General features: G+C 37.5%; 1 protein-coding gene across 3 annotated transcripts in view; it reads left to right on the top strand.

Annotated features, from left to right (window-relative positions):
* Positions 1 to 17,949, top strand: part of MAP3K13 (mitogen-activated protein kinase kinase kinase 13) — a 161,752-nt gene that overhangs the window by 16,989 nt on the left and 126,814 nt on the right. Inside the window, exon 1 of one of the 3 annotated variants that reach the window (XM_027538988.1) lies at positions 14,380 to 14,470. The exons of the other annotated variants lie outside the window; for them this stretch is intronic. The gene's annotated coding sequence lies outside the window, so the exon portion shown is untranslated. Of the gene's footprint in view, positions 1 to 14,379; positions 14,471 to 17,949 lie in introns of those variants that run through there. 3 annotated transcript variants of the gene reach the window in all.

The following is a 17,949-nucleotide window of genomic DNA, read 5'->3' as shown; positions in this document are numbered from 1 at the left end:
TCCTTTGTGCGTTGGCAGTTCATAATGTGTTTAATTTCCACATATTTATGCATTTTCCCATTTGTGTTCTTCGGCTCCTGAAGTTGTTCTTTTTTTTATACTTTATCTTTGCTGATAGTCTTGTTTTGTTCATGCATCATTTCCCTGATTTTCTTTAGTTGTCTGTGTTCTTTGTAGCACATTGAGCATCTTCAAGATGATTGTTTTCATTCTTTGTCAGGTAATTCATGAACCTCCATTTCTTCAGGGTCAGTTTCTGGAGATTTATTTTGTTCCTTTGGTTGAGCCATGTTTCCTCCTTTCTTACTATGCCTTCTTGTTTTCTGCTGGAATTCGCACATTTAAAAAAAACTGCTACCTCTCCCAGTTCTAGGGACTGGCTTCATAAGGGGAAGACCGTCACCAGTCAGCTCTACTGAAAATTCTGGGAGCCTCTCAAGCCTTGTGTGAAAATGCATCTTCTCTGAGCTTGTATGAATTGTATTGTAAGATCTTACGGAAAAACCCAAATGAACTTTGACCAAACAAGTATCAGTTCAGTTCAGTTGCTCAGTCGTGTACGACTCTTTGTGACCCCATGAATTGCAGCACGCCAGGCCTCCCTGTCCATCACCAACTCCTGCAGTTCACTCAGACTCACATCCATTGAGTCGGTGATGCCATCCAGCCATCTCATCCTCTGTCGTCCCCTTCTCCTCCTGCCCCCAATCCCTCCCACCATCAGAGTCTTTTCCAATGAGTCAACTCTTTCCATGAGGTGGCCAAAGTACTGGAGTTTCAGCTTTAGCATCATTCCTTCCAAAGAAATCCGAGGGCTGATCTCCTTCCCAATTAGTTTATTTTTCAGGCGTTTGTAATCTTTTGCTCCCTCTGGTGTTGATCTATAGTATTGCTGGTTTTCTGGTTCTAGAACCAGTCTGCGAGCTCTCTTCTGTTGTCAGCGGGACTTGACTTCCTAGGAGTTGAGTCAGAGGTGTTTCGAGTTAACCAATTTTGTGTCTCAAAACTATGTCTCTAAAGAACTCAAAAGAGTGGAATTTTGATCTGAGTAGTACCTTAGGACTTTCTCCTACTTTAGAATGACTTTTCTGGGGAATATTCCTAGTAGTACTCGTTGTTGCTTCCATTCTTTGAGAATGTCAGTCTTGCAGTCCCATGCATCTGCTGTCATTCCCTGAGACATCTTTGCTCATTTTCTTGCCAGCCCAGGAAGGTCTTCAAGACTTCACATTCTCTTTAGTTATTGTTTGACTCTCCTTTCCTTCTCATTCAGCTGTTTTCAAAGAATTTCTGTGCTTTTTTGGTTGAAATTAAGAGAAAGAAGAAAGGATGGGGGGGAGAGAGTCAGACACATTTTTTAAAAATATGGTGGTTCTATGTATTTGCTGAAATTATTAAAATATTAATTGCATCACTGTTTTAAAAGAAAAAGAACAGTCTGAAGTTCTATTAAGAAAATGGATGAATGAACCTCAGTTCATTCATTGTAATAAATTTCATCAGTGCATTATAGAGCTTTTATCAACATGGGTCAATCTCAAAAAAAGCTGTGTAAAATAAGTTTTGGAAGGATCTTACGAATTTTCATAAAGATGAAAAATAGTACAGTCGACCTCTTAAATAACATGAGGACTAAGGACACTGACCCTTACACAGTCAAAAATCCACATATAACTTTTGACACCTCTGAAATTTAACTACTAATAGCTTATTGTTGACAGGAAGCCTCACCTATAACATAAACAGTCAATTTATATGTATTTTGTATGTTATATGTATTATATGTTGTATTCTTTTTAATTGGAGGTTAATTACTTTACAATATTATAGTGGCTTTCACCATACATCAATACAAATCAGCCACGGGTTATTCTTATAGTAAAATAAGCTAGAGAAAAGAAAATAGTATTAAGGAAATCATAAGGAAGAGAAACTATAGGTACAGTTGTTTAGTCGCTAAGTCATATGCAACTCTTTGCAATCCCACGAACTGTAGCCCACCAGGCTCTTTCTGTACATGGGATTTCCCAGACAAGAATACTAGAGTGGGTTGTCATTTCTTTCTCTAGCAGGTACAGTGCTGTGTGCTTAGTGGCTCAGGCATGTCTGACTCTTTGTGACCCCGTGGACTGTAGCCCACCAGGCTCCTCTATCTGTGGGGATTCTCCAGGCAAGAATACTGGAGTGGATTGCCATGCCCTCCTCAAGGGGATCCTCCCAACCCAGGTCTCATACCCAGGTCTCCTGCATTGCAGGCAGATTCTTTTCCATCTGAGCCACCAGGGAAGCCCAATAGGTACAGTACTATACCATATTTATCAATACCATATGTTTACATCTGTTTACAAGATGAGCCATCTGTCAGTACCTACATCAATATTGTGTTATGTGATACAAAACATGGTAGATGTTATCCATGTTACTAACACTGGACATCAAAAATGAAAAAATAATGAGATAATGTGAAAAAGAAATTCATATTTATACAGATATAACAATTGATACAGATTTATACAGATATAACATTGATAATGAAGAAGTAGCAGTATGACTGCTTTATGGAAGCCGAATGTATCAGTATGATTGCTTCATGTTAGCTCAGCCTATACACTAATGAGTGAATCATTATAAAATTTTCATGGCATAGATATTACTATATTATTCATAATGCAATATTAGAAACACTTAAAAAAAAGCCTTATCTATGATAATAAGCTATTTCTCCATTTAGAAAGGCATAGTGTATGGTAATGTAATTCTCTGAAAGCAGTTATAAAACAGAAAATGAACACATTATTTTTATATTAAATATCACTTACCTTATGCCCATGTTAGGATAGACTAGTATCTATGTGTACTTTTATGCATTCATGACATAACTTTTTCTTAAGTTTTTCAATATTTCTAGGCTATCTGGTTCATCTGAGTTTTTTCAAATTGTCACAAATTTCCAATTATTTTTCCAGTATATTTATTGAAAAAATCCATGTGTGAGTGGACCCACAGAGTTCAAACCTGTGTTGTTCAAGGGCCCACTGTACTTTTGGGGGGATGATGAACACTATATTCAGAATAGTGATTTAAGTGTTAGAGAGAAGTATGTGAATTTGCAAGAGTACCAAGAGTGTTGAAAATTTGTCTATTTTGGAAATTATCTGACAGAATTCTGGAAAGATGAGATAGTGGTGGGAAAGGGGTGAGTTTTAAAGTTAACTTGTGGATTAAAATTGGAAAGCTCTTTGGACTCTTAGGCAGCTCTGGAGGCTGGTTGGCTACTTTCTCTACTTGTCTCCCATGGCCTCTGGATTCTAACCGAGGAATGATCTTACTGAGTCTGTTAGTCACGGTGTGATAGGGAATCCTGCCACGGTAATACCCCTGTTTCAAGCATGGGTCCCTGGGTTAGGACAGCAGGATATGTTCACACAAAATACTGTTTCTCAGAAAGGGGCAGTGGAGTGCAGCAATTCTAAGAGATGAAGACACAGTCCTCCACCTACTGCAGTTTGCCCTTTCTCAGCTTCCTGTGCATCTCTGTCACTGTACTGTCACATGGCACAGTAATTGATACATATCTGCCTGTCTTACTAGATTGTTAGTTCTTCAAGCACTCATTCTTAAGTACACGGTAGGTGCCTAATGAATGTGGAATGAATGCAAATGAGCATACTCTTCCAAGAGATATAATACAATTAGTAAAAACATGTAGGTATACCTTGGTATATGAAAGTGAAAAGTGAAAGTTACTCAGTCGTGTCTGACTCTTTGCAACCCCATGGGACTTTACAGTCCATGGAATTCTCCAGGCCAGAATACTGGAGTGGGTAGCCTTTCCCTTCTCCAGGGGATCTTCCCAACCCAGGGGTTGAACCCAGGTCTCCTGCATTGCAGGTGGAATTTTTACCAGCTGAGCCAAAGGGAAGCCCAAGAACACTGGAGTGGGTAGCCTATCCCTTCTCCAGGGGATCTTCCTGACCCAGGAATCAAACTGGGGTCTCCTGCATTGCAGGCAGATTCTTTACCAACTGAGCTATTAGGGAAGCCCGGGTGTATGAAATATGTAGCCAAATGGGATCTTTTTTCATAACTGATGTATATGTTACACATTAGAACGATTCTTAAACATTAGAATCATCCTGGAGGAGTAATTTAACAAAAAACAGATTGTGTGTGTATATGCATGCACGCATTTTAACAAAAACACAGACTGCTAGGCCCTAACCTCGAGTGTCTAATTCAGTAGGTCTGGGTGGGGCCTGAGAATTTACATTTCTAACAAGTACTCAGGTGGTACTGATGCTGCTGGTCCAGAGACCTTAAGTTGAGAATCATTGCATTAGAAAAATCCTGGGAAAAGAATATGGAGATGCACAATGAAAACAGCAAAATCACATATCTCTTTCCTCTAAGTATCACTCCTTTTGGAAATGCCTCCTAAAGAAATTGAAAAAAAAAAAAGCAAAAGCAAATTATTATAACAAACAAATTTTGCTACTGTGCTGTATTGCAAGTGGACTATTAACCACCATTGCTTCCAGGTCCTACTTTATAAAGTGGGGATAACAGTATATTTTTAAATTGGAAATATCTCACAGGGTTATTGTGAAGATTAAGTTTTCAGAACAACGTCTGACTTAATACATATTAGCTATTCTTATATTTTTGGTTAATAAGTTGCCAAATTAACCATAGAGAAGAAAAGAGAAAGAGAGAGGTCTGAGCAGAAGATATCAGTATAAGAGTCAATAGGATATAAGAAGTCAGTAAGAGAAAATGTTAGTCATTCAGTTGTGTCCAACTCTTTACAACCCCATGGACTGTAGCCCACCAGGTTCCTCTGTTCATGGAAAGAGGAAGAATACTGGAGCAGGTTGCCATTCCCTTCTTCAGGGGGTCTTCCTGACTCAGGGATTGAACCTGGGTCTCCCACATTACAGGCAGATTCTTTACCATCTGAGCCCCTAGGGAAGCCCTACTAAGAGAAAACCCTGAACAAAAAAGGCACAAGATATTTTTCCTTTACACATGAAAATGAAATTGTACCTTAGAAGCCAAAAGACCTCTTGACTTTGCATTTGAGAGTTTACTGTTTGGGAACTCTATTCATTATGCTGTAATGGCCTATGTGGGAGAAAAATCTTAAGAGTAGATATATACAAATAATATCGTCAAAAGTTTTGTTGTTTTTTTTTTCCTTTTTACTAACTAGATGAGGATTATGAGGTAGAAACAGAAGAGAGAAGTGCTTGGAGGAAAGCAATTTGATTATCTAGTTTTTCCTTCCTCCCTGCCACCAGCCTGTACACTTTTATTCCAGCTTCATTTCAAAAATCAGGTTGCAGTTGTACATGAAATTATTATCCCATTTACTGTGCCTTCCTAAATTGGAGGCTGTAGGGACTGGGAACATAGTGAGCTGTAATTATTGTGATGTCATGCTAATGGTTTAAAATTTTTCTTTAAAAAATATTTTATATTCTTTAGATAGTACTGAAGCCATTCCAGCCACTATTATAAAATAGTGCTGAGATATTCTAGGAAAAATATCAAAGAGCAGCCCTCCCTTTGCTGAACTTGCCCTGATACTCTTTCCCCATTCACTCTTGTGTACCAATTCAACTCAACGTCTGAAATACGAATATATTCTGTCGAAACTGAGATTATGAAATGTTTGATTTTTTTTTTCCTGTGCTGTAAACAGCACTTGAGAGCAAGGTAGATGACTGGGCTCAAATTCCAGAGCATACTTATCGTGCTTTCACCCTCTGAAAATTAGGGAGAGAAGTGCCCAGGGTGAAACTAGGGGTGTGGCCTAGACTGGGGAGATACTTCGTTTCCATTCCACATAATTCCCACTATTGCTTATACTCTGTATTGATTTTCTGTGGCTCAGGGTTGGTTTCCGGACTGCCTCACACTTGAAAGGACAGGTTTTGCCATAAGCCTTTAAACAGTAAATCTGAAATAACTTCCTCTCGGTGAAAATAGGTATTTTAGAAAATCTGCAATAAAGCAGAAAGAATACGTGCTTTATTATTATGCAGGTAGTTATGCTAATGTAACAGGAATTAAATGTGTGGACTAAGATTTTCACTTCAGCATTATATATTGACATACTTAAAAATTGGGCTTTGATAGCTTGGAGCTATACAGGGTGAATTTCTTGCACTGGGTGAATATGTGCAGTTTTTCTGTGTCTAATTGACCGTATAAATATATACTGTCAAATACAATTAAATTTGATCTTTTCTTAAAAGGTCCAAGGGAAAAAAGCATTTCATTTTGTGTAAAGTTTATTGATTCATCAGCAATAAACGTCTGAGTTCAAGGTACAGACAGACACCCCTTGGCATGCCATGATAATGTGTCATGTGAAAGTAGTTTCTGTTTGCAATTTCCAGATAGATACTCCAGAACTGACAGGGGAATTCCAGCAAGGTCACTCACCTATTCAGATTTTAAAGAAAGAAAAACAGCAAAGGAGAAAAAAAAAGCCTTCGTGTAAACATTAACCTATTTGCTTTTAAGTAGCTCTCTCTTTTCTTTTTTAAATATTGAAAGGAGAGCTCAAACTGGGTTTCCTTTATATTCCAAATCAAAAATAATAAATTTAGTTAACTTGGAAGTTAAGTTTATATCTCTGTGGTCTATGATAGCTCTTCTGCATTGGCAAAATATCCAGTGCTTAGGAAAATAGCTTCCCAGTGTCTAGCTCTTAAAACACAAAAAGACAGAGTAGAGGCAGGAATTCTTAAACTGTTTTCATTACATTTTCTTTGATAGTTATTATCAGATGAAACAGATCTAGTTCTTGCTCTTGAGGCTTAATAACCTGCCCTTAAGTGACACTGAGAAACAGGCATTTGACTAAGCAAACATGGCTGGATGTACATGATGAATTAAAGTATTGTCAGTCCATAAATGTCTTTTGTGTGGCCTAAATACACAATGAAATGTGGACTGTTTAGAAAATAGCAAGAAGAGTTATTCATCCATAGGCTGGCAGTTTATTCAGTCCTGATTCTTTAAATCTGTGTTTTATTTAATGTTAACATTTGCATAATGATAGCATATTGAATTTAGTCTTAACTTTGTTATTGTATAGCTTACAGATTTTTCCTGTTGCAAACTGTGTGTGCGTTTGTAGGGAAAGGTTCAGTGTCTGACCTGTGGTGTTCTGTCTAGTTTGATGCTTTCTGTCCCTCCTGTTCCATGTACCTCATACTGTTGCAGAGATCACAGATGATCTGCTATCTACTGCTGGACACAGTAGGGCTTTATATTCTTATATCTATAACGCTTATGGAATAACTATATACGGAACATATGTGTCCCTACCTCCCAGTTTTATAAAAGCAATATGACCATTATTCTCTAATATCTCCTGTGCAGTCCTCTGTGATCCCAAGCTTTTCATCCTCCCTCTGAGGTAACCAACATTCTGATTTTTTTTTTGGCTGTAATCTGTAACTTGTGGAATCTCAGTTCCCCAACCAGAGGTGGAAACTGTGCCCCTGCAATAGAAGCACAGTGTCCTTCCAGAGAATTTTGTGTTAATTTCTTGTCCTTTTTCAATGGTTTTATCACATATCTGTGTATCATTAAACTGTTTATTTATTAGTTTTACTTGTTCTTGAGTTTTATAAAAATAGAATTATATTGTATGTATTTTTCTGGGACTTAACTTTTTTTCTGTTCAGTGTTACAGTCTTAGATCTATCCATGTCAATGCGTATAGTTGTTGCTCATTAGTTTTCACTGCTGTATAACTTTGCATCATATGGGTGTTCCAGAATTTATTGGCAGAGGAGTTGATTGATGAACATGTGAGATAGTCCCATTTTTAGCTATTATGAACATTGCTCCTATATGTATACATATTCCTGACTATACATCTCCCACATACAGGTAAGAACTTCTCAGTGTTTCCCAACCCTTTTCATGCCATAGCACACATGGAAAATTATAGATAATATTTGTACAAAGCTTTCCATTACAGGAATGAAGCTGTGTCTCTGGCCTGGGGGCTTCTTCTTGGCTGAAGGGTTGAGGAGATCCATATCTGGGCACCCCTGTGAGAGCCACCCCTGGGCACCCTCCATTTGTTGCCCACCAGGGTGCCATGGAACAGCAGTTAGGAAGCTGGGTTAAGGTGTGTACCTGGGAGTTAAATTGCTGGTTGTAGGAACATGCTTCTTCATCTTTTCTAGATCATAACAAATTGCTTGGTGACACTAGTAATTCCATTTAACTGATATCCAAAGTGCTTGTATCAATTCTCATTCCTTGAATATATATTTAGGACAGAAAGGGAATCGCTGAGATTTCTACCATTTTCATGATAATTAAGGTCAAGTAGGAAAACAAAATAATGTATTATTCCGTAGGATATCATTTCAGATTTCCTTTCTCAGAACATGAGAATGTCAGCATTTTTTTTAAGAAGTGACAGCAGAGAGTTATAGGAAGTAGATGATGTTAAGAAGTGACAACATGCCTCTAACAGTCCAGGCTGAATGAAATACGTGTGAAAGCTATAATTTTGTCTTTCAGATTCAGTGCTACATTAACTTTTTGTTTCTTAGCCTCAAGAGGTACTTTCAGACAAGGTATACAAGGTGGAGTAGTGAAAGCTATTTGCTCTGTTGGTAACTGGTATTGGGTTGGCCAAAAAGTTTGTTCAGGCTTTTCAATACCATCTTACAAAAACCCAAACGAACTTTTTGGCTAACCCTATAGTTTAGAGATTCAACCATTTAGAAAAGAAGCTGGTTTAACTATTCTTAAAATTGATTTTCTTTCAAATCATAAAAAATCCCTAAGTATCAGAATTACAGTAGGGTAGTAAATGTTGATATTAATTTCTTCCTTCAGATGACATTAGACTAGATAGTTGATTTTTTTTTTAATTACTAATTGTACATAGTTTGCCGTGACATTTTCAAGAAGCGCCTATATATCACCTACACTGTTACTGCTCTAATGGTTTTCTCACACAAAAGATTTAAAAGAAATCTTTACTTGGTGGAAGCATTGCCTTGTGGTTTGTGGACCAAGACTGTTTAAAATTAGATGGAAAATATCAGAGCAAAGCTTTCAAATATATATTTAAAGCGTCTGCCTACAATGCAAGTGACCCGGGTTCGATCCCTGGGTCGGGAAGATCCTCTGGAGAAGGAAATGGCAACCCACTCCAGTACTCTTGCCTGGAAAATCCCATGGATGGAGGAGTCCGGTAGGCTACAGTCCATGGGTCACAAAGAGTCGGACACGACTTAGCGATTTCACTTCCCTTCAATGCCAAAGTAGTATGTTAATTTACTTGGCAGCAAATTACATATGAAAACTACACTTGCATTTTACCAATAGACCATACACTGCACATCAGCCAAGATTTCAGCTGTTTTGTTATAAATTAGAATTTGAAGCATAGTCACCAATTCTTGCATTAACATCATGTTTACAGTATATGTTTGTATGTGTATGCTTATATATATACATTTATGCATGTGTATATGCACACATACCACACATACATACATATTTACCCTATGTATATATGTCTGTATATATTTACACACATATATATGTATATGGTATTTGTTGGTACTTAGTATATATTCATCATTCTCAAATAACATTGATAAAGCATCTAAGTATAGTTGACAATGTGACTTCCTTCTCAGAATGTAGCCAAGCTTACCTATAAACATAAAAGATAAATAATATATGTTACATGAATAGAAATATCAAATAATGGCAAATATAAATCCAATATTTTGTTCATTATTTTTCTTCTTTGAATGTGAAATGTTTATTGTAATTTGCCATGTGGGGCCATAGTTCACTGAGTTATTTTTAAAATTATGGTTATCTTGAGTTTTAGTAGCAAGACCACATTTCAGGATAGCTGACCATTATATAGGTGCTTCTCAAATTTCTGCCCAAGTACCCCTTTATGGAAGGGGTGAGTGTATTTGTAGCCCTAAGAGAAGAAGGTGACTCCCATGCTTGAAATTTTAGGAACTGTTTGAATTTTAGAAACATATGCAAATTTTGCATTCTTCTCTCCTGTTTGTATATTTTCCTCCAATGAAGCTGATTCTACAAAACAATCTATGCCGTAGCTTCGTATACCCAGTTTGAGAAGCATGATAATAAATGGAATCCCATTTCTTGAAGGCCTTTGACTCAGAATTGCTCTCTTCTAAGAAAACTTCGATTTCTGTGATCTGGGTTCCATTTAGGCTTCTCTGAAAGTGAAAAGGTCTCCTGAGTGACCTCCTTTGCCATCAGTTCTCTCTCTTTAACCCGTCGTGTTGTGGTCTTTTGTATATCCTCATTTCTTGTACAGTACATTTGATGGAATACTTCTTTGATCTTTTATCTTCGTTTCCCAGAAGTTACCTCACCATGCTTGTTCTCAAAAGCCTCTGTCCGTTCCTTCCCTGTCTTCTTTGCTTCTATGCTCTTTCCCCAATTGTGTTTCTGTTCTGCGGCTCACCTTTGGCCTCTCCTTCCTCACTCTGTCACCTCTCTCAGCTATCCCAGTCTGTCCTCTCCCCTGAACTCTCATCCTCTGATATTCAGAGGCCTTTTGGACAATCGAACTAAAACATTTAGGGTCACTCTCACATCCCCAGTGCCTTGCATAGTGCCTGGCGTAGTAAGTACCAACAAATATTTGCTGAATGAATTAATTACATGCATCTCATTCCCCTTCAAACCAGCTTCCTTTTCCAATTTTCATCTTTTGTCCCTAGTTTCATTATTCTTATCTCTCTCCACTACTGCAAATATTTGATTTTTTTTCTTCTGAAATATATTATATCTATGTTAGTTCTTTTCATTGTGTTTTCATGACTTTTACCCTCAGGCAGGCCTTCATCACCTCATGCCAGGATTACTCCCACAGTTTTGCATCTGGCCTCTTTGCTTCTAATCTGTCCTCTCTCCAAGCCATTTCTACCATAGCTGCCCTATTAACTTGTTAAATGTTTCTTGTTTTAATAAACTTTTTATTTAGGGAGTAGTTTTAGATTTACAGAAAAGTTGGAAAAATAGTACCTTCACCTAGTTTCTCAGATGGTAACATCTTATGTAACTTAACCATGGCTCATTTGTCAAAATTAAGAAATTAACAGGGGTACGTGACTATAACTAGAATCCAGACTTTATTTGTTTTTTGCCAGATTTTTACCACTCTACTTTTTCTTTTCCAGGATGCCATATTGCCACTTAGCATATCTATATTTTTAAGTAGGTAACATCGGCTTGGGTAAAAATTCAGAAAGGACAAAAGGATGCATAAGTCTCCTTCCCACCTTTGAACCATAGCTACCAGCCCCTTCCCTAGAGAGAACCCACTGTTTCTGGATTCTTGGATGTTCTTCCACAGAGATTTTCAGTGTATTCTGTTTGTCTCTCTCTGTCAAACATACACACGCAAATAGTTGCATCCTACATATAGTGCTCTGTACTGTACCTTTTTAAACTTAATACAGCTTGATCATTCTTTATCAGCAACATAAATATGCCTTGTTTTCTTATTCTACTGGGTATCTGCACTATAATTTACCAGTTCCCTTCTCATTAACATCTTTAACTTTTGCAAACAGTGCTGCAGTGAATATTTATGGACACATTATCATTTTATATATGTATTTTTTTAGTTATTGTTCGGTCAGAGGGGATATGTATTCATAATTTGATTGCCAATTTGCTTTTCAGTGGTTTTACCAATTTATCCTCCATTATTTACCCATAACTTCACCAACACTGTGCCTTATGTGACTTTGAATTTTGCCAGTTTGATAGGTTAAGATGTCATTGTATTTTGAACTGTGTTTCTCTTTTAATGAATGAGGTAGAGAGTCTTTCTATATATTTAAGAGCCATTTATATTTCTTCTTTTGTGAACTGTTCATATAACTTTGCTCATTTTTCAATTTGATTATTAATGTACTCATAATTTTATTTTCCTTCTTTAAAATATTTGTTTTACCTATTTTCTAATATATTAAGTGTAAATCCTAGTTCCCTTTTCAAGACTTTACATCATATGTCTCAACCCTAGTTTCACACTACCTTCCAACAATCACTACTGCTCTGACGAGTCTGGGTTTTATACTCTTACAAGGGCACACAGTCCTCACCCCAGCCTTCTTTCATAGTGGCCCCCATCTCCTCCCTCCACTATGTCTTCAAGACAGAGATTGTTTTCACTTCTACAACTGGGAAAACTTCCTTTTAATTTCAAGTAGACTTCTGGAAAGAATAATTAATTGATAGTTTGTAAACTCTTATAAAAGAAAATGATAATCACTGAGACAGCACTGAAAAACAGAAAAACTGCTGACATCAAACTAACCGCATCTCCATTTCCAGAAGCGTTCTAGTGGATTGGTATGCTGTAGACACACCTTTATTTATTAAGGCATTGATTTTATCCTTCTGATATGCTTGAGAAGTTAAAAACAGTATAGGCTACATGAAAGTAAGTGTTTTTATAGCTAATCAGACTTGTGTACCCAGAGAGTATTGATTTATGGACCAAGGTCAAATTGAAGATCTCTAATAACAGGACTCTGTTCTCTGTTTCAGAATTCTGTTCTTGATCTTGATTACTCAGTGTTTATTTATTGATAACTTGGTAAATACATGGAGATGAAGCCAGTGCAGTTAGGGTTAAAAAGATATTTCTGATGACAGAGTACAGAGGCATGATTCAAAATTACCTTAATATTAGAAGGATGGGCTAAGGGGGGGAGGATGGGGTGAATGGATACTTATGGAGTTTGGGATGGACCTGTACACACTGCTATATTTAAAATGGATAACCAACAAAGACTTATTGTATAGCACATGGAACTCTGCTCAGTGTTATATGGCAGCCTGGATGGAAGGGGAGTTTGGGGGAGAATGGACACATGTATATGTATGGCTGAGTCCCTTCACTGTTCACCTGAAGCTATCACAACATTGTTAATTGGCTATACCTCAATACAAAATAAAAAGTTATAAAGAAAAAAAAAGCAAGCTACCAAGTTTGTCAGATTTTTAAAAACAAAGTTTTAAGTATTTTTTTTTTCTTCATCAGACTTCATTTGGCATATTCTATCAGTTTGGGGTTTATGTTTTCAAAAAGACATTTTGAAATTAAATTACCTATATTTCTATTGCTGCCATAAAAAGTGGTCACAAGCTTAGTGGTTTAAAACAACACAAATTTATTATCTAACAGTTCTGTAAGTCAAAAATCCAATGTGGGTCTCGTGAGGCTAAAACCAAAGTTTTTTCAGGCCATGTCCCTTTCCAGAGGCTCTAGGGAGGTATGTGTTTCCTCTGGCCATTTCCAGCTTCTATCAGCCCCCTTCCTCCTCCTTAAGCCAGCAAGAGCAAGTCAAGCCCTCACATTGCCTCTCTCTTACCAAAGCTGGGAAAAATTGGACATATCCAGATAATCTCCCTGTCTCTTAACCTTAACTGCATCTACAGAGTCCCTTGGCTGTGTAAGGTAACAGATTCCAGTGATTAGGGAATGAACATCTGTGGAGGAGGTCATTATTCTGCCTGCCACAGTGCTTATTGCAGAGGATCACCAAGATAGTGAAGGGGCCAAATTAGGAACAAGAATCAGACTAAGAAGAATTGAAGATGATTCCAAATATATTGCTTAGGAGAGAATAAGATAATGTTTATAAAGTGATTAGTGTAGTTAAATACATAGTAAATGGTTTTTGCTCCAAAGGCTAATGCTACAAATTATAGAAATATAGTAGCTCAGAGGGAAAGAAGCTTAGGGATGTGGAAAGGGATGATGCAGCATAATATTTTATCTTGTGAAGAGCAGAATTTGGCAGGGACGGGGGGGTCTTAAGTTCTCACTTTACATTAGATCAGCAAGTGGTTTCAATGTCAGAAAGCACTACGTTTAATAAGAACTCTGCATTGTTTCCCAACTAGTGAAAGAGCTGGGGCGAATGGAGGTGACGGGGAACTATAATAGAAAAGCAACTTTCTGGCCTCTTTCTGCCATGATTATACCATGTATGCACTCTGAGGAGGTGGGAGAACTTTTATGAAGCAAGATTTTTGAATCCCAGAGGATTATTGTGTTGGTTGGTTGGTTTGGTTTTTCTAGGAACATAGGGAAATTCCCTCTGAAACCAAAACCCAGCCATCAGAGATTAGGAGACTCTTCAGGCTTTCTCTGTAATCTTCCATAAATTTGCCTCTTTAAACATGTCCAGGTAAACCTCTGAGAAGTTGCTGATAGGTGGTTATCAAGCAGAAGTTTAATGAACAAACCCTCCCACCTTGTTGGGTGGTAGCTTCCAAGGCCATGGTAAATGTGTATCAGTGAACCTGATCCAGAACCAGCCAGGAAGGGAACAAAGTTTAGTCTGTGAGGAAGCAGGCAGCTGCTGGTAGTTTCATGCTGTCTGATCCGACTTCAGGTTGCTGCAGTGTAAGTACTTTTTTTTTAAATATTTTGATATTTGAATATGAAAGCATGGTGGAAACAATTTCTAAGATTAAATTAAGGTACTAAATCTTGTATACTATTTTTTAAGAAAAGGAAAGTCCTAAAGTCTTTCAGCAAGTATTCTGCTAACACAGGTCCTCCTGCTTGCATGAGATGACTTTTAATGTCTTGTCTTTGATTGAGTAAAGGTGCTTACGGTCAGAAAGTAAAAGTGATGGAATATATATCTAGTGCCCAAAGATTGATTATTTCCAAGTAGTGCTGAAATTTCTCCCTGATGTTCTTAATGGTTGCTGTCTCTTTAGTTTAGGCTCTTGTTACAAGATTATGTTAGCAAATATTTAGTAGTCTCTCAGGTAATTAAACTGGAGCTTTTGATGTTCAAAGAAATCAAATGAATGAGAACTAAATAGAACTAACGTGATTTAATCAGATATTGGGATCCTAAATTTAAGAGCAACAGAGTGTATTTTCAAAGAGGAGGAACTTTGTGAAATGGATGGAAATGGCAAGCAGCCTTAGAAATTTCTTGCAACTTTGGAGAAATATGTTTTTTAAGACTTTGACATATGTACTAATTTTCCAGACTAAATTCCCCATACTGTCCTATGTAAAATAAATTTCATATTTGAAGTTAAAATTGTTGCAGTTCAGCTGTTGTAGTTCTGCTTTGGTACTGGGATTCCAGGAAGTACGCATTGTTATACAAACATTGACTCTATTGAGTGCAGCTATGAGAGTGTTAAGGTTGCATTTGGTGCTAGAGAGGTTGTTATTTTCTATTTCCCTTTTGCCACGATATATCTGGAAAAAAAAATCTTGGTACTGGAAAATGGTATAACTTTGAACAGAGAAACAAATTTTGATGCGGTTAATATATTATATAAAAGTTATAAAGGCTGGCTGTGGGCCAGTAGCCTTTCAGATCATTCAGGAAGTACTGATTGTTTATACGGAAGTACTCTGGGTTTCCCCTTTGCTCTGGCTTTGCCTCAGACCTCAGGGACGTTCAGTTTATTTTTCTAGTCTGCCTCTTATTCCTGCTGGACTTGAGTGACAGCCCACGTGGCAGTACTGGGCCCCAGCTGGCCCTTGGTGGGATAGAAGCCCAAGACCCTGTCCTAGGCAGGTTCTAGGACTGTAATAAACTGAGACGTTGGTTCATCCTGTAGACGGCTGAACTGCAATGATTCTAGGTTCCTGAGCTGATTAAAACTTTGCCAACTCAGTAGCTATTGCTGGACCGGTTTACTTATTTAGTAATCAGTTCATGGAGGAGGGGCGGGGGTTGGGTGTCCTGGAAGAGAAGCCAGTATGGCAGGTGACACTATTACCAGGGAAGCAGCTGTTTACTAACCGTATTTGAAGTATTTCGGTCCTTTAACCACCTGGAAGAACACACAGGTGTGCCCGGGCTTAATCTTAACCAAGATACTGTCAGGTTTTTTTTAAAAACCTCCGGTAGCTGTCTTTCACACCCAGACCATTGCACATACCCCATGAAGCCTGTATGATCTGCTTTCTGACCACCTGTTGAACATCATGGCCTACTTCATTCACTTCACAAAGTTTGCTCCAGCTACATAAATGTCTTGCTATTTCTAGAACACATCAAGCATGTTCCTGCCCCAGGGCATGTGCTGCCCTGCCAGGAAAACTTTCCCCTGCAGAATTTCTGCCTTCTTTCCATTCAGGTTTCTACTCAGATACCTCCTCCTCAGAGGCACCACCACCTCACTTCTGCTACATTGCTGCTTTTTCCTTCATCCTGATTTACTTTTCTTAAATAATTTATCAGTAAAATATATAGTCTTTCCCACTAGAATAGAAGTTCTATGAGGGGCAAGAACTACATCTTGTTCAGTGCTATATTGCCAGTGCCCCAAATAGTGCCCACTGGACATACAGTATATACTTGGTAAACATCTGTTTTATGAATAATTTAATATCAGTTGGTACCACTAAAATTTATTTTTAAGCATAGAACTCCACTCCAGTATTCTTGCTGGAGAATCCCATGGACAGAGGAGCCTGGAGGGCTACAGTCCATGGAGTGGCCAAGTCAGACATGACTGAGGAACTAAGCACACACACACACACACACACACACAGGAATTTTCATTGAGTTTTTTGAATAGGTGATATATTCACATGGTTCCAAGACCAAAACATATTAAAAAGTTATTTTGAAATCTTCCCACCCCAGTCCCCTATCCATTCAGTTCCCATTCAGGACCGCCAAATCACTATTATAATTTTTATTACTATTACTATATTTTATTATTATTCTTTTCCTATATCTAGAGTTTCTTTATATATCAAGGAATTATAAAATTATAAATAGATTCCTACTTTCCTCCTTTTTACATATACTATTATATATACAGTTAATTTTATCACTTATATGTTGAACCTCTTTCCATATCAGTACATGACAAGCATTCTCATTTTAAAATAGCTGCATAGTATTCCATTGTATAGATGTCTGCTGGCTCAGTGGTAAAGAACCTGCCTGCCAATGCAGAAGATGTGGGTTCCATCCCTGGGTCGGGAAGATCCCCTGGAAAAGGAAATGGCAGCGCACACCAATATTCTTGCCCAGAAAATCCCACGGACAGAGGAGCCTGGCAGGCTACGGTCCACAGAGTCACAAAGAGTCAGACACGACTTAACGACTAAACAACAACGAAAAACCAATCATCCAGTAACGGGCATTTTGGTTATTTCCAATATTTTTCTTTTGTAAACAATGCTGAAATTCACAATCTTGTGAATCATCCCATATATTCTTACAGTTTATCTGAATGATTAAATTCACCAGAGTAGAAACGCTAGATCAAAAGATGTCATGGCTATTGCCTAATTGCACTCCATAGGGATTGTTTCTATTTGTATTCCCCCAGCAACAAACATATAAGAGAGTTATCAGACTTTCAGATTTTTGCCAATCTGATAACTTAAAAACTGGTTTCAGCATAGTTTTTTTTTTTTAAGAATTCATAATAAAATTTGTGTTAAAGTTTTCAAAACAATTTAAAAATTTTAAATTGTGATTTTAAAAAATGTAACATTTATCATCGTAACCATTTTTAAGTGTACAAATCATTAGTTTTAAGTACTTTAACATTGTTATGAAACAAATCTCTAGAACTTTTTCATCTTGTAAAACCAAAACTCTTTACCTATTAAATGGCAACTCTCCATTTTCCTCTCCCCCATTTCCTAACAACCACCATTCTACTTTCTGTGAATCTGACTAGCATAGATACTTCATATAAGTGGAATCATACAGTTTTTTGTCTTTCTCAATTTAATTTTTAATTGGAGGGTAATTGCAATGTTGTGATGGTTTCTGCCATAGATCAACATGAATCAGCCAAAGGTATACATATGTCCCCTCTCTCCTGAACCTTGCTCCCACCTCCCTCCCCATCTCACCCCTCTAGGTTGTCACAGAGCAT

The sequence above is a fragment of the Bos indicus x Bos taurus genome, chromosome 1 (assembly GCF_003369695.1).
Source record: "Bos indicus x Bos taurus breed Angus x Brahman F1 hybrid chromosome 1, Bos_hybrid_MaternalHap_v2.0, whole genome shotgun sequence".
In the NCBI taxonomy this organism is placed as follows: Eukaryota; Metazoa; Chordata; class Mammalia; order Artiodactyla; family Bovidae; genus Bos; species Bos indicus x Bos taurus.
This window is presented reverse-complemented; position numbering and strand designations above follow the sequence as displayed.